Source organism: Amblyomma americanum, chromosome 5, assembly GCF_052857255.1.
Source record: "Amblyomma americanum isolate KBUSLIRL-KWMA chromosome 5, ASM5285725v1, whole genome shotgun sequence".
Lineage (NCBI taxonomy): Eukaryota > Metazoa > Arthropoda > Arachnida > Ixodida > Ixodidae > Amblyomma > Amblyomma americanum.
The window spans coordinates 201,564,831-201,591,461 of NC_135501.1; the positions used below are offsets into that span (position 1 = coordinate 201,564,831).

General features: G+C 47.3%; 1 protein-coding gene and 1 pseudogene across 3 annotated transcripts in view; one reads left to right on the top strand and one right to left on the bottom strand.

Moving 5' to 3' along the window:
* Positions 1-26,631, bottom strand: part of LOC144133422 (uncharacterized) — a 363,299-nt gene that overhangs the window by 78,698 nt on the left and 257,970 nt on the right. The gene's annotated exons all lie outside the window — the stretch shown is intronic.
* Positions 18,927-20,100, top strand: LOC144133423 (uncharacterized; annotated as a pseudogene).

The window sequence follows — 26,631 nt, forward strand, 5'->3', positions numbered from 1 at the left end:
TCCCAATCTCAACGGGTCGCAGATTTCCAGCTTGTTTGTATAGCTTCTGTGGACCGACGCTGGAATGGATGTATTCACAGCGGAGTTCGTGAGGGAAGACATCAAAAGCAGAGCACAATCTTTGGTCCACATGCACGTCTTCAGAAGGTGCATCATCCTGCTCACCTCCCTTCGTACCTTGAACCCGTGACCACAATGTACTGCGTGTTTGGATTCCTTCCCGAGTGAAGAGTGTAGCAGGCGAAAGCAAACACCACTTACGGTCAACTTCTCTGCCTGGCCCTTTTCCCTAAAAATTGTTCCCTGCCTCCCTCCTGTTTATCTAAGCGGCTACTTCTGCGAGGCACCACCGCAGAATGAAATGTTGTGAAATCTTCTACTCGCGTGTACACACAGGGACGCAATAACGACGGAGGAAATGAGCTCCACAGGAAAAACGAAGCGGTCAGCCCGAGGCTATAGCCCATAGAGGTAACCAAGGTTAGTTCAACATCGCCTCAGTGTTTGCTCAGTTTCGCCGCGTTAACATCTCTCTGTGTGTGCTGTACATACACACACGTGTCACACGCACGCACGCACGCACGCACGCAACCCCCCCCCCCCCCCGTTCAGCCTGCGCTTTGGATTCACGTTCCCCAAAGGCCCGATACGATTTCGAGAAATAGCGAGGCTATAGTTAAACACGCCGGACCCGTCTATAACCGCTGCGCCTCGTTCCCTTTCGTCTGCTGCACGGCTCAGTGTTAATAGAGCGAGTTAGAGCGAATTTCTAGTCTAGACGCGAGTGGTCCGAGCATCCGCCTTGCATGCGGGAGGTGTGGGGTTCGATGCCCAGTCCCACCGGGTACCAACCGGTGACACAATGGGTACGATATTTCCCCGGCTTTTATGGGGTGAAACGCCTGGAAAATGGTTCTCTGATCATCACCTTGCATCCCGGATTACTTTCCGAATCATTTTGGCCGCCCAAAACCTGCCATTCTCGTTTCACTTGTCTTCGGAGACACAGCAGAGCGAGAATTATGGGAAATTAAAATTAAAAAAAAGAAAGAATGCTCACACATTCTGACCGCTCTCCAGAATGAAGTCGGGTGGATGCGAATGCGTTCCACACGTAACGCATTCTAATGACACGCCACTCATTAGCATACAGTCGTAAGGCAAATCATACATTAAATTAACCATTATTCGCCAAGAAGCAACGCGGTTTCGTAGTCTCTGCCTCTTGGTGAAGTGCTCAGCCTTACCTCCGTCTAATGCTCTGCTGCAGTCTCTTCGAGATGGCTTTCGTGGCGTTTTTAAAAGCTTTGTAAATATTATAGTTCATGTAAATAGAACATACTATGCTTTAAAAAATTGGTTCTAGTGTATCTCCGCTATACCAGGTTATTTCTGGTTAATGGTTTCATGGGGCTTAGCGTCCCAAGACGACTCAGGCTATGAGGGACGCCGCAGTGAAGGGCTGTCTGGTTTTACTTGACGAGGCGTCCCCTATGCTTTTCCATATACCTAGCATGGTCAGCAGTGTGTGTGGGATCGTCAGACTGGGTCCGGCGCCGCCGACACACAGTCGCAGCCGACGGGTGGGTATCCATGGCTAAACACTAACGAGGAGCCGCCGGCTCCGCGCTTTTTCACGGCTTTTTTTTTTAGTATTCGCTGTTTTGGTTCGATAAACGCCTTGGAACCTTTCTATCTATACGTATTTATTTGGTCATTCTGTTGAACCTCCAGTTAGGGTCCTTAAAGGGAAACAAATACAAGTACATTTCACTAACACTGCCAAGAAAGCTCAATCATGAAACAGAATTAGAAATTTGAACACCATTTCTGGAAAAAAAACATATCGACACCTATAGCTGAAAATTTTGCACGTCACGACTCTCCACAACATCACTAGGCAGTTTATTCTACATTTCAAAGACATCGGGAAAAAGGAGTGTGCATTAATAGGTTGCACTGGACTACCGTGGCTTGTCTGAAAAAAAAAAAAATGTTTCAGTCGGTGCTTTATTCTTCGAAATTTTCAGCAGTTCTAGTCCGCACTGCTGTAGCATCACTGTGACCGATTCAGTGCGGCGATCCTTAGAGCATTTAAAACGTGCTGAAGTCCTATGTATTCCTTCTATCATTCTTTTAAACCCTTTAAACCCACATATTGAGAGAGCGTTTTTCTTTCCCTGCAGTATGCGTGTGTGCGTGTGCGTGTGTGTAACAAGGACCAGGTCTCTCCAAGCTATAATACCCCTGTCACACGGGCGCTCTAAAGGCACTTTGAACTAATGCTCCTTTACGCTCCCAAAGGAGCACTACTTCAAGGGAGTTCGTCCGTGCTACACGGTCGCGGAACGACCTTCGCAAGAACTTTTTAGCGCCCTCATCGGCGAAAAGCGTTATTTAAATTGCAAACCTCACTGCACATGTAAATACATAAATGTCACATTTTTTTAGTAAATTAGTTTTATAACCGTATTATGTTAAAGCAACGCAATTTTAACTGCAATAATGACATGATTTTCCAAGTACAGAGCATAACATCACAGTGCTGGCCACACTGAGCCCAACTCGCTCGTATATCTGGAACGAGAGTATGGCGTGGTGAGACTGCCACAAAACAAATGATCTTATATTTTAAAACACCACTAATCTTATGAAGTGAATTTATAAAACGAAAATTGAACGTTTCTTTTCTCAATTTATTTATGCTGCTAACTCGCTGGGAGAGAGAGTACTCCCTTGAAGCCTCAAAGGACGAACTCGAGCTGCCTTTTTTCGAAGCTCCTTTGAGCTAGGTGTCCTTTGGCGCGTCCGTGTGGCAGCGCGCGTTCGTCCTCAGAGTAATGGAGCATTAGTTCAAAGTACCTTTACAGTGTCCGTGTGACAGGGGTATAAGTCAGATTCCGGCCGCTCATTTCTTGACGCATACACCAGAGTGCCTTCACCGAATCGTATCTGGCGCTGAGTCGGAGCATAATCCGAGCCTCACAAAGCTGACGCGAAGGTCCGCACATTCCCTCTGCCACATGCGCATCTACTCGAGCCGGGATGGCGTCGCGGCCGAGCAGACGACTGCCGACCGACCAGCCATTCGTCGCACAGCACGCACAGCATACTATATAGTGCAGGACGAAAGTGCACCGCAGGTTCCTTATTCAGGCGCGCCTGCGGGACACGCGGTCTCGGCCTTCACTGGGCCGACATACCGTATTTGCGCGGGGGTTAGTCGGCCCTATCAGGGAAAGAATAGGGGCGCGATCCGGACCACGAGAGTGAAATAACAACAAGAATAAGAATTGGGTGGAGTGCGTTTAGCAAGCACTTTCAGGCGCTGAATGACGGTTTACTGATACCCCTCAAGACGAAAGTATATAACAGCTGTATCTTACCGGTACTCATATATGGAGCGGAAATGCGGGGGATAATAGAAATTTAAATTTTTTTTTTTTTTTGGGGGGGGGGGAGGAAATGGCGCAGTATCTGTCTCACGTATCGCCGTACACCTGAACCGCGCCGTAAGGGAAAGGATAAAGGAGGGACTGAGAGAAGGAAGGAAGAAAGGGGTGCCGTAGTGGAGAGCTCCCCTAACGGAAAGTGTTGAAATCAAATTGAGACAATTAACCCAGCGAGCTATTCCCTTATAAAAATGGTCTATATAGTTCTTTTAACCGTTGACCCCCTTTAGGGTCAACACAGTTGACTCCAAGAGTGGATCCAATTCACTGACAGGTTACCTCGGCACGCAGCTAAGCAGTACTCTTTTTGTTTCGCGATGGTAAATTTGCAAGCGTGTGTGAAGGGTTCCCGCTTCCTTACGGGTCTGCCTACAAACGAGTAAATACGGCACTTGCTCTGCAGTCTCAGCCGGATATCACTCAAGACCACCCCTCTCCCTCTCCTCCAGGGTCGCTTTGACTTGGCCGACTTTGTTTGGTTGTTTTGTCGGACCAGCATGAGCACCCGTCACAGTGTGTATCTACGCGTTTACACGCGTTGTAAAGGGATGCTCGCGCGATATACATGATTTATGGCCGCTGTCTGCTTTTACTGACGAGGCCTGTCCAAGACGGCTTAAAGGCATGCTGATCTCACGCGCGACATCTGGACAACCCCACCCCCCCCCCCCCCCCCCCCCCCCGCCCTTCCTCCCCTGCGTCCACAGGCTTCTCCAGCAATCCGCTGCAGCGAATACAGAGCCAGCAAAGCGCGGCGCTTTTTGTAGAGAACACGTCTCTTCCGCAATAACGCCGGACCCGTTCTTTCACCGTTGATCGAAAGCGCGCATCGCGTTGCCGTATTCGCTATCAACAATGGCGGCACGGAAGTTACCACAATCACTCCTATACTTACAATATAAGGATGGCGTAACCCACACCGCCGCTGCATGGCTGAGTATATTACAACTCCATTATTCGACAGCGACTGCCGATGGTTCAGAGGATGCAACAGTTTTCCGTGGAATAAATTGAAAGAACGTAGCGTTCGTCCTCCCTTACAAAATTGTCATCCGACAGTCTGTAGTCAGTCCACAGACTTCCTATAGACAAATGCTACAGGCTAGTCTATAGACAATACAAACTCTACAGTAAGTCTAAAGACAATCTGTAGATTAAAGGCGATGAATTTTTAGTAAACTTTCGTCCACAGACAGCCTAAATACACAATGAATATGCAAAAGTAAATACCTATAGGGAGGCAATGGAATCTGTAAGAAGTCTATATAAAGTCTACAGATCGTTTTTATAAGGGACTGCTGCCTTCTCTCTACGTCCGTGTCTCTGGTTTGCGCCGCTGTTCTCTCAGTTTCTCTCTCTCTCTCAAGTATGAACGCAACCCAAGCAAAATGCAATGCTCGAATAAAGGGCCGCGGTTGTAAAAATGACTTCAGGCGCCAAATGTGTCGGTGATGTTAGAGAAGTGAATCAACCATAACGTCGGCTTACATTAATTAACCGTTTCGTTGGTTTATTTATGCGTTCGCTTCACTCGTACAAAAATTAACGCGCAAAACTGCCGCTAACTTGTCGCAATTCAATCACGGATAATTATAAGGCAAATAATTTTTTTAATACGTCAAAGCAGCGATAGTTGAAGCGTCGCGGAGAGACGCGCGCTAGCTAGTTGGGAACATACCAAAATCGAGTTCACATTGCAAAGCAAACAGGAGATTGCAAAGCAGCACTGGGATACATTATGCTTCGTCATCATAGTTATATAGCAGGCCACAGCTTGAACCTATCCCCCTGCCTTTCTGCGAGGATTCGCACATTGCCCACAGAGACGCGTTGAGGCTAATAGAAGCACGCTACTATTTTTGTTTTCTCCTTATCAGGCGCGGTGACTACGACGCCTCGCACAATCACCACGTCACGCGATCAAGAAAAAAGACCGAAACGAACGAAATAATAATAATAATAATAATAATAATAATAATAATAATAATAATAATTGGTCTTTTGGGGAAAAGGAAATGGCGCAGTATCTGTCTCATATATCGGCGGACACCTGAACCGCGCCGTAAGGGAAGGGATAAGGGAGGGAGTGAAAGAAGAAAAGAAGAAAGGGGTGCCGTAGTGGAGGGCTCCGGAATAATTTCTACCACCTGGGGATCTTTAACGTGCACTGACATCGCACAGCACACGGGCGTCTTAGCGTTTTTCCTCCATAAAAACGCAGCCGCCGCGGTCGGGTTCGAACCCGGGAACTCCGGATCAGTAGCCGAGCGCCCTAACCACTGAGCCACTGGAGCAGTCGGTTTCCTTTCCTGGGATCAACACATCCACTCTATTCCCATGTGTTCCCGTTCCTCTTCATTTCTCCCCTCTCTCTACCTACTGAAAACCAATTATTAAAGGCGAAGCAGGAAAGACGCGCTGACGACAAACTGACCTAAGACCGCGCGTTGGTCGGGCGGTCGCTGACTGTGTCAGCGCCTGCAGCATACTCTCCTCGTTCACTAATACCTTTGTCATACGGGCAGCTTTAACCGCAGTTATATCTAACCAGTTATACCTAACCGCAGTTGCCGTAAACAATCGATGTTGGGTACAACTGCGGTAAAAGCTGCAAGTGTGGCGAGAGTCTGAGGGCGGTCGGCGACTGCAGCGTCCGCAGCACTGCACGCAACTACGCGCGACCAGCGCGCCCGTCGCTGGTCACGGCTCGTGGCATTCTACATTCGCGCTTACTGCGGGCGGCGGCTAACCACAGATGAATCGTGCGCGCTGCACTTTAGGCGTGTGTGGGCGCCAGCCGTCGCGGCCGTCTCGCCTCATTACGGGCGTTGTCTTAATTAGCCCGAACCGCAAGCAGGCGTTCAACCCGCACAGCGTCTGCCGCCGACAACACTTCTCGGAAAGAATCATTTTAACGGGCACAGTATACCGCCGAAGGCGTCACAAGGTCTCGCTCGGCAGCGCATATCAGTAAACACCAACCGCGGGTACTCCAGACGCCCTGATAATATGCAAATTCTATTCCAATTCGTCGCAATCATTATCGTCATAACCATCACGACAGTCGTAATCATCATTAGCATCATCGACCACAAACCGAGTTCAATCTTTTGGAGGAAAAAAGCCAGTCTTCATCAGCTTGAAATGAATATTACTACGCTGCGCCAGCCACGACAATGTCATTCCTGCAAATTTCTGAAACTTGTCAATTCAACTAAGTATAATTAAAGGAAATTAAAGACAATTGTATTCCAATTAATTCACTTCATATTCTTTCCGCCCCCCTTCGCCACTGGATCAAGCACCACCACCCTTTCGCTCTCATCAACATCGGTCACTAGGGCGGGCCAGCGGATAATGCATTGTAGGCGTCTGAAAGGGGCGCTCAATAAAGTTTGCGCTACGCTTAGGGTGTTTACGGACGCCGATTCATAAATATCCCCCAGCAAGAATTTTTAAATATGGTTTTCAGCTCAGCTTCCACAAACCATATTCAAAAATTCTTGCTGGAGGATATTTAAGAAGCGGCGTCCGTAAACACCCTAAGCGTAGCGCAAACTTTATTGAGCGCCCCTTTCAGACGCCTACAATGCATTATCCGCTGGCCCGCCCTAGTGACCGATGTTGATGAGAGCGAAAGGGTGGCGGTGCTTGATCCAGTGGTGAAGAGCGGAAAGAATACGGTTTGTGGAAGCTGAGCTGTATGCAGTCAACATTTGAATTTCAGCGTTTCCCTGGTTAGGGCGCTCGACTACTGATCCGGAGTACCCGGGTTCGAACCCGACCGCGGCGGCTGCGTTTTTATGGAGGCGAAACGCTAAGGCGCCCGTGTGCTGTGCGATGTCAGTGCACGTTAAAGATCCCCAGGTGGTCGAAATTATTCCGGAGCCCTCCACTACGGCACCTAATTCTTCCTTTCTTCTTTCACTCCCTCCTTTATCCCTTCCCTCGTGGCGCGGTTCAGGTGTCCAACGATATGTGAGACAGATACTGCGCCATTTTCCTTTCCCCAAAAACCAAGTATTATTATTATTATTATTATTATTATTATTATTATTATTATTATTATTATTATTATTATTATTATTATTATTATTATTATTCACCGTAGCAGAAATGACCGGCGAAACGTGATGCACAGCTCTCATATAAAGAGCCAGCGAGGATGCATCTCTTGTTACCGGGCGGCTAAGGTCACCTGCAGACCCAGACGGACATCGATCAAGAGTAGACGGTCAGTTAAAAGGGAGGGAAAAAAGAAATAATTAAAAAGTAAACACGAATGACAAGACGTCGGCCATCCCACTACACGCTACAGGACGACGAGGGGCCGATCGAGTGATTCGACCGGGAAGCCACTGTACAACAGAGCACACAGACACAGAGGTGCGCAAACAGAGGGAAGAGTTTACACACCACTCACGCACTCACGCACGCACGCACATACGACCTCAAGCACAACCGCCCGAACACAAACATCCAAAACACACACACACAAACAAGCAAAGATAATGGTGAAGTCGTCAAACTAGTGCGCACAAACCAAGTAGACGGGGTTAGGAGAGCGGGCTTTAGTAGAGACACCGCCTGAAGCCACGAGTTGCATAAAATTTGACTACTAATGACAAGAGGGCCGACGCGGCGCGCCGTTCGCGTATAAAGCACGCGGTATACATTACGACTCAGTGAATGCGCATGGCACGGACGGATGGAAGGGCGAGAGGACGCGGAGCCAGCCGAGCGGTGGTGGCGCATGCATATGGAAAGGAACCCCGAGAAGAAAACCAAACCGCGCTGCCGGCCACCGCTGTCTGCAGTGGTTCAGGAAACTGTTCGTATAAGCGCTGCGCGCTCGACACTTCCCGACAAAGGCTCCCTTAGGGGACGAACTTTCCGCAACTCCCTCAAGTCCTCTTTCCCTCACACCATCGCGATCACTGCTGCGAACTGTGTGAGAGAAAAAATAAATCTGTGGCGCTCTAATATATAGAGTCTTTTTCGGGGAAGTGAATCGCTTGCGCTCTAATTTATAATGATTTTTTTTTTCTTGCAGGAAAGCGAATGGCCAAGCAGCTGGCATTAGCCGCTTTCGCTCGGCTAGCTTGCTTTCTTTCTCCATTCATGGACAGCATACATGTCAGATCGAACTTTGAAAACGAAAAAAAAAAAACAGCCCCGCAGCACAGAACGTTGACTTTAAAAACGCGATATGAAAAACGAAAAAAAAAAATTTTTTTTCTCCTATTCTCAAGCTAAGCCAGGCACAAAATGCCGGGAAAGTATACGAAAGAGCGGCGAGTGCACGCAAAGCAGACGAAAAGTCAAGTTTTTATGCCCCAATGGACCGTCTGCGTGGCCGAAATTCCAAAGTTAACCTCCTTCGCTTGGATGGCCTGTTTGCTTGACTTGTTGCTAGCTTCGGTCCTATCGGACGAAGGAACAAGCAATTTGCATAAAACGAGGAATTTTACGCGATAGCATAGAACCCTGACAGGAGCAAAAACCCGGCGCCGGCCGGCGTTATCCAGAAAAATCCTGATTGGCTGCCGGACAGTGACGTCCCCAGAGAGGAGAAATCCAATTGGCTGGAGTGAAATGCATGGGCAATGACGTCACCAGACCGAAGAACGGCCATTGGCTGGAGGGAAGTGACGTCACCAGACCCGAGAATGACATCACGAGACCAGGTTCGTCTGTGGGAAGCCTCATCTTACCAACCGTGGCAGGTGATGTACGGGAAGAGCAAGCTGGGTGTCATAAGCCGCACCTGTCACTTCCGGCAAAGGCATCAACAGCTTCGAATGCTATTCTATTGCCAACACATAGTGCAATTTCCCGTCACTATGTGTTTTCGGTTATATGTCTGAAATGAAGATGAAAATGGCTTTTAGATATTATATCCCAAGAAGGAAACCTAGTCACAAAACAAGAAAAAGTGAGCTTGTCACAAGTAATTGTGGAGTTCTCATTAATTGAACGCTAAAACGTTATTCAGTCCCGAATCAGTGGGGCCCGCACATGCCCTAAACAAAATTGAAAATAAAATAAGTAGCCCGCTGCGCCACACAGCAGCGACTACATCAATGGGCGACTTTAAAGAACAAATTATTCGCAAAACTTTCCCCGGGTACGAAATGTTGGGAAAATCCGAAAGTGCGACCAGTTTCGACACAAACTGATATCGCGAGATTTTACGCCTAAAGGTTCGTGCGCGGGTCCCCAGCAGACAACCTCCGCTCGGCTTCTCCATACAGCTGCTCACTCCAGTCGCTCAGTATCGGTCCAACAGAAAATAAAATAACAAACAAAAACGCAACGATAACACGGCGCAGTACAGGACATCGATTACCAATGCGCGAAGCGAAAGAGCAAATTTGTCTCCCAATTGTCAAGTCGCCTCGGGCACAAACTCTTTAGAAAGAAGTACAAACGCGGGGCTGGTTTTGAAGCAGACTGTACGTCGATACTTAGCGCCCGAAGGAATCGTCTGCCTGCCGCCTATTCGGTATATGTATTCATAGATCAACACAGGTCTGCTTTGTCCAAGTTCTATAGCATTCAACATGGCTTCGGCTCGTACAAAGGCAAGAAGTGTGCTACTGCTTATTTGCAAGCGCAATACGTAGGCTTGAAAAATACGTCCTGGCAGACGGTCAATCGGTGCGCCGCTTTTCAAAAGCTTCAGCGTTCGTCCAAATAAAGTACTGCAGTTGATCTGTTTTACAGCGAAAGGTTCTGTAGCTTTAGCTTAGCCTCTAGTCGTACATTCTACCTGGGAATCTACAGCGTCAGCCGTAAGGCCCTAATTACTTATTGAATTAATTTAACTGAATGTAATTACTTTATTTTCATTACCATTACATTAAATGGAATTGCCGCCACCTGCGACGGTTGGCAGGTGGCAAAGTGAAGAGAGGAACGTCTCCTTTTCTAGGTTTAGAGGAGGAGGAGGAGGAGGAAGAGGGAAAGTGCGAGAGAGATAGAGACAGAGAGCAAGGGGAGGAAGGGGGGAAATTCGCACATCTTCTGGGGGAAGTGACGTCACGAAACCAGAAGTGACGTCACTTCCGGTAAAGGCATCAGCAGCTGGCAATGTTATCGCACTGCCAACATATAATGGAACTACCTAGTGTCGCTCTGAATTTTTTTTTCGCAGGATTAACGTAGAAAATGTCTAGTTATGTTAGAAAGATTCCTTAAATTATTACCGACATAATGCGTTTGATGAACAAAACAGCTATTAAATGCAACCAGGGTTTATATTTCGTTGTGCGGTAAAGAGGGAGAGTTTCGGCCCAGTAGCTTTTGGCTGCATTGCCAAGAAAAGTTGTCCTGAAGAGTCGTTTTTGCCAGCTTACTAGTTTCAAAACCGCTATCACCAAAGAGCTTTGGTCACTACTGGGCACACAATTCCCACACCCTGTACATCTAACCACAAATCCAGCCCTGCCAGGGCAGTCGCAGACGGCTTCGGCCAATCAGGTACCGCGAATTCACAGAGCCCTTAACACGCCAGACCTGTACCACGACTGAGATATTTGTTTTAATATTCACCTCAAGGGCCTCAATTATAATAGGAGGTATACGACACGATGGATAGCGCTAATACATTAGTGGATTTCTTTTTCTTAGATTTTCGTCTTGATAATTAAGGGTATGAGTGCAGCGTCGCTTCGGTTGGGAAGAAGGCTATTCCAGTGATCGTGATTCGAAACTCGGCCCAGCGAGAATGGCGCGCCGCCATTGACCGCAGACCGTTACGTCACGGATTAGAAATTCAGGTGGGCGGATGAGATTAGGAAGTTTGCTGAGAGCAGCGCAGCAGCAGCTCGCAGAGGACAGTGTTAATTGGAGGTCATTGGCAGAGACCTATGTTCTGACGTGGGCGTATTTAGCCTGACGGTGATTACGTCACAACTCCCAAACCGCGAAGGAACGCGCGCCTTATCACGCGCGGCCACGCACAGTCGACATGGTTATGACCTCGAGCTCCAAGAACGGCGCTACATCTTTCAGCTTCATGAGCGTTCAAAAACACAAAGCTCGGAATTAAACCGCAGGGTGAGGCGACTGCGCGGGAAAATTATTTCGCAACGTTTCCCGGCAGTTCACGCGGGACAGTTCTTTAGAACGCAACGTGCGGTATCTCCGACACGGGAGCGGGGCATGCGTTTGGTGCACAGCGCGCGTTTCTTAACGCGAGGCGCGGCGCGGAACGACGCCCGGGAGCGAGATTAACGGGGGGAAATTCCCCGCGCTTCCCGCGGTCGGTCGTTGGAACGCGTCCGGCATTTCTCCCAGGCTGCACCGCACGAAGTTTGAATCTCAGCGTCGTCCCACGTTTCCGCCTCCAGCAGAGCGGAATGTAAGATAATCACCCAGACGAGACAACATTTCCGCGGAAATGTGTGTATAGTATGCTGCGGACATGCTGACACTCGAAAGCTCACAGCGTGAATAAAGTTACTGGCTGAACTATACGATACGGCTTAGCTGAAACATCCGCCGAGAGCCGTCGTGTCCGCTGCTCACCACAACGGCAAACCTCCATTTTCTCCCACTTGTTCCTCTCTTCTTTTTCTCATCTTCTTTTCATCTTCTCTTCTTTCCGCTCTTCTGCTTCTATCCTGGCCGCATGGACTGGCTTGTAACGGTGCCCCAAACTACAGAGGGGTGCAGTCATACGATAGCGGAGGACGGGCTCGCAATAACGACTCTCGCCGTATAAATAAATAAACAAACAAACAAATAAATAAATAAATAAATAAATAAATAAATAAAGAGTGCATAACAGGTGGAAGCCATGATAGTATAATAACGCATGACCTCTTTCCTTTCATCTGTCCCTCTCTTATATAAGTATGTATATATATTTGTACATAAGTGTACGCGCGCTCCTCTAAAGGTCGGCCGTGCACGGCACAAAACAGCGTATGCTGTGAGCAAGTTAATACAGTAGCAAATGTACACTGACTCTTGTACACTGACGATTGCGTAACACTACGGTGAACAAATGCGAAGTATCTCACAACCATCAAAAGCAGATGCATAACAACGTCCTGCAGAGTGCAGCTGACTCGAGGAGTACGCATACATCATTGTTCGGACTGCAGTGCATATATAGCAAATCGGTTTTACAGCAGGCTTTTTAAGACTGTACTCAAAACATTACCCAACACCGCTTCGCCTCGTCCTTGCTCAAAAGGAGAAAAAAGTGGGAGAGAAAGACAAAAAAATTCCATTAAACAAGATCTGAATCCGAGCCATGCACGGCCGCTAAGGAAATCCATCTCACGCATAAAGAAAAGAAAATACATCTTTTACTAGGTTAGGTCTCTCGCAACACAAGAAAACTCGTCTCGTCTGTATTCAAGCCGGCAACGTAATGAGATATCCTGAAATCCATTTCTCTGAGCGCGCTCAAATATCTGAGCAAAGGAAGCCGCCTGAAGAAGTGCCTTTGTATAGCGGAGGCTGGAGAGCCCAGGCTTCCATTCTGTACCGTATCTTCTTTCAAGTAGGGCACGTGCGTCCACGTTCTCAACATGAGCCATTCCATTCCCCTCAGCCTTAGCCCCCTCCCCCTTCCCCCTCCTTATCGCTAATTTCCTCGAAAATTCAAGCAAATAACTTTCTGCTTACCGCATCTGCACTAGGGTACCGTCAAGATACTAGGATAGTAGCTTTTTGTTCCTGTCCGACATTTTTTCCTGGTTGAATGTGGGAAAAAATGCTGAATAAAGATTTGGATTTGAAGCCCCCCCCCCCCCCCGCTTTTTCCCTCCAGCATGCAGCTGTTCCCTAAATCTTATGAATGTCGGCTTACAAGCGAGACTTACCAGCGATGGGCATGGCAACTTATGAGTCTGAACTTAATAAGCGTGAATGTCGACTCCACATACGCGACTTAAAAGCGATGTGAATGCCCAGTAACTCAAATTAAGGCTGCACGTAATCTTGTCATTGAGTTGCGTAACTTTTTTTGCCTATTTCACGATATGACTATTGGGTTAAAAGCTTGACTTTACCGCGACCTGCATGCGAACTTACACGACAGAATGTCGACTTTATAAGCGTGACTCATAAGCCAAGTGATTCCTAGTCATTACATCTGCATGAAATCTTAACGTAATGAGGCTTTTACCCCAGTTCATGAAGTTAATGTCGACTTATAATCGTGACTTATAAGCAATATGCACGTTTACTTATAAGCGTGAATGGCGACTTATAAGCACGACTTATAGGCGATGTGAATGTCCGCTTATAAGCGTGTAAGTCCGGTCAACGTTCAGTTATAGCAAAAGCAACGGCGCACGCTAAAGAATCGCATTAGCGATCTCCATGTGCGTGCTGGGCCCTAAGCGTGGGATTTAAAACTTAATCCCAAATTTTAAGCCCACCTCGAGCTCTGCAAGCACACGCGCGTTAAAGCGTGGAATGGAAGACGACACAGTAACAGTAAAAAAAAAAAAAAAATCCAGCCAGAGCTGACATTTTCTCCGCTGTGTCCATATGAACTTCCCCTTCATTTGATTCGCACGTCTGGCGAAGCTTCTTCTGAGATAAGACAAAGTTGGGAAGCAAAAATAAAGAAACCGCCTTTATGTATAATGCGCTCCTAAACTTTTCACCGAAGGCTTTAACCAGTGTTATTTTAGCTTTCTTGTCTATAAAGCTGTCTAAACCCATCTTTCAGAGTTGCTGACGGGGTTGAGACTGTCTTTTGCTTAAAAACAAAAGAAACGAAGTCTGATCGGACTGAAATGGATTTTCAGGCCGCAGTTCGGAGTAACGGACGAGCCCCATAAATCTCGGACGCTGAGCTGAGCTGCGCGTGCCATAAACTTTACAGGTTTCTGAACCCGATTCGATTATGCACTTGATCTTAGGCTACCTCTCTTTAGTATTTAAAGTATTTACTTCTTTACACTCAGTTATGTCATGTTTGCAACCAATTCGCATTTAACAATTCACATGCAGGCTAAAGAGAATCAAAAACAAGAAAAAAATGCTTAAAGAAAACGAAAAGAAGAGATGCTTTGAAATATCCGTCGTAAGGCTGGCAAATACAAAACAGCACGTTTAAAGACAGACTGCAAAACCGTGATAACATCTGCCTTTATCTATAGTGAGACAACGCGCTCGCTCTCTTGCATACGCAAACTATCAATCAGCGTGGTTAATTTCATAGGCGTAGTTCTCAGCAGTATAACGTGGCTTCTACACTTTGATCTTGGCCAAAAGGCCGAGAAGCGATCACAGAACACTTAAGCTTACCTGCTTACTGCAGTAAGCGAAATAACGTAGCAGTAGCTTTTCCAAAAGCTGCGCTGCGTCTCAAACTGTCTGTTCGCGGAGGAGCGGCTCAGCGAAAAAAACAATGTATCTTATCCTAAGGAATAGTTAGACGAATGAGACCACCTAATTAGCTAACTAAGAAGAAAGGGAGAGAGAAGCGAAAACAAACAGAAACAAGTCACGATTAAATCAAGATAAATCAAGAACGGGAGAGAGAAAGAACTGCAGAAAGAAACAGGAAAACAAGCATAGAAAGAACGAAAGAAAGAAATAAAGGTGCAAATAAAGAGAAAGAAGGAATTAAAGAATACAATTAAGACCAAGAGAGAGAAAGAGGGGAAGAATTAAGAACGCAGCAAGAAGGAAGGAAGGAAGGAAGGAAGGAAGGAAGGAAGGAAGGAAGGAAGGAAGGAAGGAAGGAAGGAAGGAAGGAAGGAAGGAAGGAAGGAAGGAAGGAAGGAAGGAAGGAAGGAAACGTGTGAAAGAATGGGATAAAAAAAGAGAAAGGAACGAAGAAAAAGGAAAGAGCAGGTACAAAGATAAACAAAAAGAAAGAAAGAAAAAGATAGCAAGAAAGAAGGAAGGAAAGAGAGGAATGAAGGAATAAAGGACGCGCATCTTTTCGGCACCGCATATTGGCCTCTCGCGGCCTGTCGTGGCAGCTCGCTCTTCTCAGAGCATGTGGAATGCTTGCTTGACTGTTGCCTCGAGGGAGAGTCGCGGCTGACGCAAAGTAGATTACGCCTGCCGAGAACACACAGACGAGGGCGTTAGCAGCTGCTGCTCGATGCCCTGCCTCGGCAGATGCATGCATGCAGCGTCTGCGCAGCCACTCTGGCTCGATAAGAAAAGAAGCGTCAATTGCTGAAGCGAAAAGCTTCACTACGCTAGGTGAAGCAGTCGTCGCGTAGGCCGGAGAACGACCTTCAACGACCTTCAGCCCAACCACGTTAGCCGTGTACGACCATATGTGGCACAGTTATGGTGTCCAACCCTTGACACATGGCCTTTAGTTGACATTTGACATTGTGTGACATTTGGTTTGACCTTTGACCTTAAGAACATCCGATGGGGTGACGTGAAGCCATGTGCTGACATCCGATGAGGGTGTCGTAAGACCATGTGATACCACGTCATAGCCACGTGGTCGTGTGTATATATATAGAAAGGCTGTCGCGAGCTTGTAGCGGAGCTGCCATGGACGAGCCTCAGAGGCTTAGCAAGCGTTCTTGCTTTTCGCTAAATTCCAGGCTTTGCCAAGTTAAGCCACTGCCAATTTTTAAATCAATTGCTCCCACTAACGGAGAGCTATCAGGGAAGGTTAGATATATGTAGGTTATGTTTGGACCCCGTAGAGCGGAATTGCGTAGTGAACGTTCGCCCTGACCATAGCCTCCTCTATTTTTTCCGTGCCTGGTCAAAGGCTGCTGAAGCGCCGTCTGACTCCGCCGTGTTTCTCCGCGGGGCGGCGCTGCCAGCCCTGGATGGACGGGCGTGTGCGTAGTTGCGGCCGGCTGCATGCAGGGGCTTCGGCGGCCGCGGAATAAACATGGGCTTTGCCTACTTCGCAAAGGACCAACTCGTCCTAAGCCACTACCAATTCATGGCTACAACAAAGAGGACCGCTCTTTTATATCTGGAAAATTAACGCCAGTTTATTGTGAGTCAGCAGCGCCGAGCGCCTCGACACCAAACTTTTTCTTGTGTTTTCTTCTTTCAAATTTTTGCAATGGTTCTCTCGAAGTCAACCTTGTTCATATGCCTCGTAGTAACAAGGAAAGGAGCGCGATCACAGAACACTCCCTGGCTGACTCTGAGGGAACATGCATTGTGCTCACTGCCCCGAGAAATCTACGCATAACAGCCAATGCCACTACAAAAATGCGAAACCGAAACCATCTCCCGAATCCTGAGAAAAGGGAGTCTCCAGGTTCGGCCAAATCTTTAAGCACTGCTGCGCTTGCTCACCAGGTGTTCCCAAAATCGGCCACGGCGAGAAAGAGCCCAAGGCATTATCTGCAAAATTCCTTGCGTCGACGCAATTGCTACATCGGCGAAACCAAAAAATATATAAAAGAAAAATTCGGCAACACAAAAACGACGTAGGCAACTATGCAAGAAAGCGCAGTCCTCTAAGCGAACATTCCTAAGGCACACAATCAACTTCGACGAAACCAGCATACTCGGAGCTGGAACAAGTTAGCAAACACGCGTTTCCTGGAATCCTTCAAACGACCCCGAACAACATCAACAGCACAAAGGGAAACCTCCCCGCTGTATACGTGTATATTAACAGGGACTGCGCTCTGCATCTTCCCAGTGAACTTCACCATAGTCCTACAACGTGACTCGCAGCTTTAACCATGCTCCAGGGTATCCAGTGTTGCACAATTGCTCCTCAGGTTGCACCACGTGCCGCCAAGGGACAGAGCGGCTTAACCTAAGAAGGGGCGCTCTCTCTGCAACTCGCCCACAGTCACACGTACCTGACGAAGAAACCGTGTAGGTTAGTCTGTAACATCGTGGTTGGTGACTTTCTTAGTTGGCATTTTTTCAACCTAAATTAATATGTGCTATGGCTTATTGCTGTGTGCCGGGATGTAAGCCTGGCGCAAAGCAGAAGACCGAAGATATTTCCTTCCACGAGATTCCAAGTGGCAACGAACTAAGAGCACAGCGGTTAAAAGTTATTTCTAGAAAGAACTGGGTGCCGAATACCACATCTCGTTATTCAGTCGTCTGCAGCAAGCATTTCCTTTCAAGCGACTACAAGGAAGGATGCAAAACCCGGAAGCTGAAAAGAAGTGCGACTCCAAGCATTTTTCTGGACTATCCGCAATATATGCAGCCACCTGCGAAGAGACCGCGCAGCGATATGCTGCTGTGTGAAAATGGGAAGGTGTCCATTCCGTGCCCCCAAGCCCTAATTCCTGCTGCTTCCAAGCAGACAGATGCAAGTAGCCTTTGTCGCAACGCCGACGTCGTCGGTCAGTCTCCACCACCAACTACGTTGTCTCCTGCACTTGAAAGCTCTGCAAACATGGATGACTCAATCAGTAACAATGAGCATGTGGTCGAGCCGGAAGCCTCAACTCCGAGCACTGCAAAAAAGAAGGTGACACAGGCTCACATCCGCAGTTTTATTTCTGTTGTCGAACGCCAGAAGTGGCGACGAAAAGAGCGGGACTTGAAAACCCGAATAGAGCGACTGAAGCAAAAAGTGGACAAGTGCAAAGAAGAACTAAGGCAACTGAAAGAGGACTGTCATCTTGCTGCTTTTGCTGGCGTCGTCAAAGCAGCGAGTGAAAAGCACTTAGGTGCAAGCCTTCTGGTCGACCAAGTCAAAAACTTTTCAAAAATCATGCCAACCTGGTCCGAGCTTGTTGTGCGTCATTGCATAATTTTAAGGAACCTGTCAACCTGTCAACACGGGCATATGAGCACGTCCGCAAAGAAGGTCTCCTAAAACCGGCATGCAGCTCTACTTAGCAAAGATTCCTCGGAGCCAATTCAGGCGAGGTAGGCTTCACATCCCTTGTTAAGCAACGCCTTGAGGTGGAGGTAACGGGCTTAAAAGCCGAGCAGGCCAAGGTGTGCTCGTTAGTAGTTTATGAGATGCGAATTCAGCAGGGGCTTCAATATAACAAGCAGAGAGATTCATTTGTGGGGGAAGCAGACCTGGGGAAGAGCACGGAAGACAGAGCCAGTAGTGATACTGTTTTAGCCAACTGACTTCAGTGTTTTGTGCTAGTAGGGCTTTCAGTGTGCATCCAGGTACCTGTGGGGTATTTCTTCACGAGAAACTGCACTTGCCAGAAGCTGTTTTCCCTTATAAAGTACGTCCTAAAAGAAGTGGAAAGAATTGGCTTTAAGATTGTACGGATTGTGGCCGATAATCACAAAATCAACGTTCTTGCTTTTCAACTGCTGTGTAATGGAAATTTAACGCACTGCATACAGTACCTTCAAGATCTGACACGAAAGTTGTTTCTTGCGGTCGAGCAATGTCACATAATTAAGAACGTGAGATCCCAACTCCTTGCCCGTGACCTCGGTAAGGACGGCGAGGTTTCCTCCTCCCACCTCAAAGACCTCTGCAAGATGCAACAAGGGAGCATCGTGAAACCTGTTTGTTTTTTAATGCGTAAGCATATCTTTCCGTCAAACATTGAGAAAATGAATGTTTCAAGGGCTGTCCAGGTCCTCTCACCTCCGGTCACTGCTGCGCTCAAACTCATCGAGGAACAAGCAGGACACACGTGTGACATGAGCTTTGCAGCTGTGGGTCCAACTGTCATATTTATGGGTACGATGCACCGCTGGTTTCTTTCTAATGGATGTGAGCAATTGCGTGCAGCACATTCATAAAAAAAATGCCAGACAGCAGACAATATGACTCTGTCTATGATGGGCGCCTGAGTTGGCTGACAACGTCCTTCTTAAGCTTTCTTCAAGACATGCGGCGTAACTGAAAAGCGAAACGGTTCCTAAGCAAGGAAACGTATCAAGCACTTGTGATGACAACAAAATCAAACGTGGAATGCGTCAAGTACCTCATTGCTAATGAAGGGTTCAAGTTTGTTTTGACCAGAAAGTTTTCTTCGGACCCCATAGAGTCATTTTTTGGCTGGTTAAGGCGGTCTGCTGGAAGCAATGATCAGACAGACGCTAGAGCGGTACTCGCTGGCGTAGAGAAGGCCTTGAAAACTGGCTTAGTGTCTGCTTGCCAAGATAGCAATGTAATAGAAACGTAAAGGCAAGCACTTGGAGCCCTGAGCAGTACACACAAACCTGCAGTCACACAGCGCGTGGACGACTTCCCACCGGAGGCGAAAAGTCTCCTCGAAGACCTTCTGAGGACACAGAAAACGTTGCTGCCAGCGCCGGACACTGCAGCATTTGCAATGTTAGGAGGTTATTTGGCTCGCGTTGTTCCAGAAAAAAATTGATTGCAGGAACTGCAATGCTCTTCTCACATGACCAGCCTCATCTACGCCCAGTGACAGTTTGATCCGTCATCAGGACAAAGGAGGTCTCCTTTATCCTTCAACGCAGTTTGTGTATGTTCTGTACGCCCTCAAGAACTACGTCGAGGTGTTGCTGAACAAAAGAAGGTTCTTATCAAAACCCCTGCAAGCTGCCGTCAACAATGCAGTTGATGCTCTTGCAGAACATGTAGCACTGAAATGTGAGCTTGCTTGCAATGACCATCACAGCCAGCTTCTGAAACTCATCTGCACAAAGTTTTTCGGCCTGTTTTACGAACTATGCGTTATCAGTGACTGACAGGAACAACGTAGTAAAGCCGCTCACATCAAAGCCTCTATCTAGAAAGATGTTAAAGTTGTGAAAACTTTTTTGCGCATGTATGTTCTATTCTAATTACGACAGTAAAAATTTTTTCATTCACTCATCGCTCGCAAAAATGCTTCCTTAATGTTTCTGCTTATATATTGGATCAGATACAACTTGTGCTGAGAATGCGTGTTTTGTACAAAGAAGCACGCTAATAATTACCGTCAATAAAGGAGAAAACTGAGGAATTCTCGGTACTGCAGCAACGTTCGATATGTATGCCCGGTCGCCGCTTTTATAATTTCCTCAATGAGCAGCTGTTATTAAAGTACATGTGCACATGGCTTAACAAAAACAACTTAGCAGTTTAACGATCCTTGCCCGCATATCATTCTTACTAAAATGAGAGGAGTATACACAGTAGCAGAATTGCGCGCCGCGTTTTACGCTGCTTGCTATTCCTGCCGCGTCGTCTGCTGCATCCAGGGCTGCGCGCGCCACTCGTTGGCAGCTTCGCGTACTAGCGCGAACGGCGCCTAACAATGGCGTTCCCCACGGTTGAGCAGGCATGAAAAAAATAGAGGAGGCTATGCCCTGACATGTCCAAAAAATTAAAAATGTTGGATAACAGTTCTGAACTTCGACTTCGTCGTTACTGGCCCCTGTGAAAAATGGATATAAAGAAAATATTGGTATTTAGAGAGAAAAACTATTTATGCGCAATCAAAACTCGGCAAATTAGGCTGATTTTTGGACAACTAAACAGAATAAAACAGTGCTCACATAATCGGGGACAGATAAAAAATAATCCGTAGCACGATTGAAACCATTCCATCACTTCTGAAATTTCGAGTCGCTTTGCCAGGAGTACTGAATTTTGGCGCGAGAGATTTTACAGCAAGGCGAGAGCCAACCGCTGACACTTCGAATTTGCTTTAAGAAACATATTGGAATAATGCGTAAACCTATGACACTGCAGTGACACCGCGTACCATAATAATGATAATACCTTTGCTTTCCATCACAGTTATCGTCATCCTTCATAGTTACTTCGTAACACTGACATTTCTATTAGCATGTGTGAAACGCCGTACACTACAAGGTTGACAATTTTAAACATGCTAACAACCACACAGACACATGGAGCCAATTTTTAAGCACAGCTTAGTTCCCAACGCAGCGTATTTAAATGCATTCTTCGCGCAGGGCCGCACCCGTCATTTAATTATTTTCCATTTTTACATTTCGTATCAACCATTTATGCCTCCGCTAACTCCCCCTGTCGGCAAGTCGTCAAGATATATACCCTCAGTGCGAAGAAATACTACAAGCAGTGCAATTACGACCAAACTCTTAACAAAAAAGAAAAAAAAAAAGCTGTGTGAACGTAGCACAGAATACAACACGGACACAACAAGGTGCACAATCACAAAGAACTGTGCGTTATGTTGCAAACAAATGATGGTTTCGCACTGAATTCCCCGCGTTCGCAAAATGATAGCGATTTTCAAAAGACAGCTATGTGCGAAGGAAGGTGCTTCCACTCCCTACTGCACGGTGCACCACGCACGCTTCACAGGCATATAACTAGCACAGAACGTTATTAACCGAGGCTTCTTTTTTGTGTTACATCTTTCGCCCGGATAGGCCGATTAAGCTTATTGACCTGGCTCTCGAGAGGGTTCGCTAATGCCGGCCCGCTATTAATTAACGCCGGTAATGAGATATCGCAGAAGATGCCGGGAGCGCCTTCCGGGGTCAAAGTAGGAGGATCGTAAGAAAACATAAAGGAAAGGGATTAAAGAAAGGAGGAAAAAAGTACAGTTTGAGCGGCGGAGAAATAACGTGTGCGATGAAGTAACGGGGATAATCGAATAGATGTACGGAGCCACTGAACCCATCCTTATAACATCAGCGGCGACGAAAACAGCTGATCATTCACAACAAAGAGCCACGTTACACCAGAACTGATTCCATAAAAATGCGGGCAACTATAGTGGAAGTTCGCGTGGACAGGCGGAAAGTAGTCAAAGGCGAAGGCACCGACGAAACCGGATTTTTTTAGACACGAGCTCCTTAATGCTATCGCGTTGAAATGTTGCGCATGCGCACTGCTGCTCATGAGGTAAGAAGGCGTCGCTTCAGTAAACTAGTTGCAAATCTGGGCTGTGTCTCGTCCCTTGGGCCGGTTTTGTTTCCAAATCATGGCATACCAATTAGCCCCTAATCGTACGCACCTTAAGTTTACACACCGTTACTGTCCTCTTTGCGTACATAAACTTCTACACCATTCCTATATTACACAAGCAAGTACCGCGATGCCAGGTTACGGCATCAGAAATGACTTCACCTCGTACATCTTTAATAGCTGCGTCCCCCGGCAACGCGATTGGGCACAAAAGTTTGACTTAGTTTATGGGGGTTTTAACGTCCCATAGCGACTCAAGCTATGAGGGACGCCGTAGTGAAAAACTCCGGACAATTTCGACCACCTGGGGTTCTTTAATGTGCACTGACATCGCACAGCACACGGGGCTTATAGAATTTCGCCTCCGTCGGGATGCGACTGAAGCGACCGGGATCGAACCCGCGTCTTTCGGGTCAGCATCCGAGCGCCGTAACCACTGTGCCACAGCGGCGGCACGAGGACGAAAGTACAGATAAACTTTACCGCTGATAGTATCAAAACTGTGCTGTAATTTCCAACCGCAGCCGATTCAAGTCATTCGGCTTTCTTCAATCGAACCCTTCATCGAGCGCCATCTTTACGCACGGCGAAAAAGCAAAAAACGCACTTTTCAGACCTCGATTCATCGAGGCGAATCAAGGACGACCTGAACTCCTCTTGCAATCCACTACGGAGAGCCCTTACGGAGCGAACTCGAAAGACTTGGATGCATTCCCCTCAGCAAGCTGCCTTTTTAAGGTCACCCTTTAATCCCCATCCTCCGTGCCCAGCTAAAACCCTTACCGCTAATGCAGCGAATCTCGCGGATCTGGTGCTTTCTTCACGAGTCCCGAATGTGGTCGCTTCTTGTATCCTGCCTGCTTCGGAGCACCCTGACAGCAGCGCGTTTTAAATAAATAGAAAAAAAAGTTGAGAGAATAGCGGTGGGCTCGTTAGACGCACATCGCGTCGTCAAGCTCTTTCCCACGGGTCTCGTAAGTGTTAATGGACGACACGAGGCTCGGGCTCCGCGCAGAAGAGACGCCGGAAAGACTTTGCCGCGGAAAAGATGTCGGACTTTGCTTGAACAAAAAAGCATTCCCGCCAAATTTATAGGAGTATAGAACCCTAAATTTGGTGGCATGTTTTCTTCTCTACATTGATGCGGAAGACGATACTACGCAAGAACCACCATGTGATATTCGTCTACGACTGTTAAATAATTTGTAATCAATTTTTTTCTGTTGCGCTCTTTCGGTTTCAACTGGCGAAAGATGGCTGTGACGTCAAAGAGTGCTTTTGTGTCACGTGAGACATAGAAAAACATCCAAATAATTGTTGCTTCATCGTTTTAATTTACTGCAGTGCTGAAGCCCCGCCTTCCTAAAGAGCCGGAATGACAACGAATGTGCAAGTAGCGATGATATGGACGTTCTTATCTCACGTGACCTGTAAGCACACGTTGACGTCACAGTGCTCATTCGGCTCTTGAAACCGAAACCGAAACAGCACGAGAAAGAAATACGATTATAAATTATTTAGCGGTCGTCGGAGAATACCAGGTGCTAATCCATGTATAATAATGCTCCATGTATAATAACGCTTGTCACATCATTACAAACAAGAAAACATGCACCCAAAATGTAGGTGTCTATACTCCTTTAAGGAGAAAAATGCCATTTCGTCCTTAAAGGTGAAGATCGCGGGAGGCGAGACGAATAAAATAACACCGCGAACGAGGCCTTTCCTGCTCCAACGAAAGCATTCCGACAGACGTCGGAGCAACTGAAACACGGCGCGAAAAGGGAAGAAGGAAGGCAAAACCGGAAGTAAAGCGAAAGGCGGAAGTGTACTTCCGCGCGAACAGGGAGAGTTTCTCGGACATGTTACAAGAGCAAGGCGAAAATGTCGGTGGCTAAAAAAAGGGGTTCGTTTGCCCGAGGAGCCCGAGGGAGCAAGGAACTCAACGAATGACTCGGATTGGCGCGCACGCATCGAAACGATCCACACGAACGCCCTTCCGGCTCGATTCTCAACGAAATGGGAGTAGACACCTCGTCTACCCCGGTTGCGTCTTCGTCCTTCAACGTCAGACACGACGTTGAAGGATCGCTCGACCTAAAACACGACGTGTGCCTCCCCCCCCCCCCCCCTCCACACAACCCCCCTCGGCGTCGACGTGGACGCTTCGCGAACTCCGATCCGATTTGAAGCGCTTGGGAATCGTGGCGAAGTATGCCTTCTTTTCCCAACGAATGATCCAGTTTAATTCCGGGTTCGCTATAAGAAAAAGAAAATTCTCCGAAGTTATACGTCACGGAAGCAAGCTCCCCGGAACAGAGCTTAAAGTGCACAGAAAATGTGCTCCAACTAAAAGGGTATTCGAATTAACGGGAGCCCAAATAACGCTTCCTTGTACGATCTAAGCACGGATAAGCCTATATGGGAGTAAAAAGAAAGTAAAGGAAGGTCGATAGAGGACAGATCACTCCCTTCTTACTCCCTTGTGTTTCTGTTTCATTCTTTCTGTTTAGAAGGAAATAATATGCCTGACGCTGACGGGACCAAAGCAAGAGTTCGAATAAAACGGAAGTTCGGTTTAAGCGGGTTCTCATCAACGGCACCCCGCTCCGATAAAACTGACAGCAAGAGAGACGTTGGCGCCAAGTTTGGCCGTTAAGCCAGATAGCGGAGGAACAAGCTCACGCTCCGTAAGTTCACAAACACGGACCTAACGCAAACTTCGAATAACGGCACGCCCACTTGATGACGTGGGAGGAACGAGGAAGCCGCGAGGCGCCCGTTAGGCGGCAGCGGTGCTTGTTAGGCTCCGAGGCGTAAGAGGGCCTTGCCGGAGATTGGGGCCACCCAATCAGCGTGATGGGGAAGTGGCGAGGACGAGGAGGTTAGCAGTCTTAACACGGCCACACATCCGTGAACACCTGTACTTCGAGGTTAAGGAGGCCTTGCGGCTTTTAGCCGAGTAAACGGCGGCTTGTCAGGCAGAGACCGGATATAACAGCCACGAACGCGGAGAGCTAGTCTCCGAAGTTACGAAAAAAAAAAATGCTAAACCGTCCATCCGTATCAGCGCAATTGACAAGCTTACACACGTGTCTGAAGGAGGCCAAGAGCCGCCGAAAGCAAGGGAGACATAGGAGAATGTTTCTGTCTTGTTTTTCAATTTCTGGTGTTAATCAAACAGAAATAATGGTGTACTTATTTTATGGCTGAAAGATAACCGTTAAGATAAAATAACACTCAAGTGTGTATCCGGCTATCCTTTATGTTTTCCCTAGAGAGGTTTCTTCTTTCTTTGACAACTTTTCTTAAGTCTGCACTTCAAAACATTAAAAGAATGCCAAGAGTGCCGACAACCAACGTCCAATTTAATTTTGCAATATATAATTTATCTCTTGTATTGCCAAGTACGCGGCATTTTATAAAGCGCACCACTTTCTTAAACAGCAGAATAGTGTGCGCAGTGATATGACACTGAGTCGATATTAATTTGCGTGAAAGATATTAGCATTACGAAAGAGAAAAAATCCTTTTTTTTTTCGCTGAATAAGTACGCCCAGTGCTTCGCGTAGCTTTGTTACACGTCGCACAAAAAGCCTCATTATTTAAAAGACTGTGTGCTCCGGACAGGCTGCCTGTTTCCACACTTTCTCGCAAATAATGACCCCGTTGAGTAGTGTCGCAACAGCTTAAACCGAGAAGTTTCTTGGAAGAAGATTGCGGTTCGTGCAAATTCTCGGCCGACCCTACGCTTTTCCGCCGCTACAGCAGCTAATAAGCTGATTAGGCCTGTACCTAATCAAATATTTACGTAACGAACTCGGCGCCTCAAACGGTTGCGAAACCCAGTCTTGATCGCGAACTCAGAGACTCCTTATGCAAAGGTCGGCTTAACAATTTTACCCCCCCCCCCCCCCCCCCCCCGTCCACGAGAAATTCAGAAACCCGGTAGTGCGTACGCCGACGCTCAATCTTCGTAAGCATGGATTAGGTCCAGTTGCTTTGAGAGCGATTCGCGTTTGGTCCCGACCTAATTGACCGCAATGCTGCATTTACTTGTCTCATATACCTCCTGAAAGGCAAATAAGTTGGCTGGTCACGGCTGTTACAAAAAAAAATGTTGCAAGCAGAAACGCTATAACCTATTAAGGTCATACCACGGTATCAGAGTAAAAAAACTGAGCATGTCAAATAATTACACGAGAAATCAATCAAACAAGAAATGTGCATCAAAATCGACACGTCGCACAATAAATTCATTATTCGTTTCACCTCGACGCGGTGGCTAAGCGGTTAGGGCGCTGGGCTGCCGAGCTCGAGGACGCGGGTGCGAACCCCGGCCGCGTCGGACGCGTTTCGATGGAGGCAAAATGCAAGGCGTCCCTGTACTGCGCGATG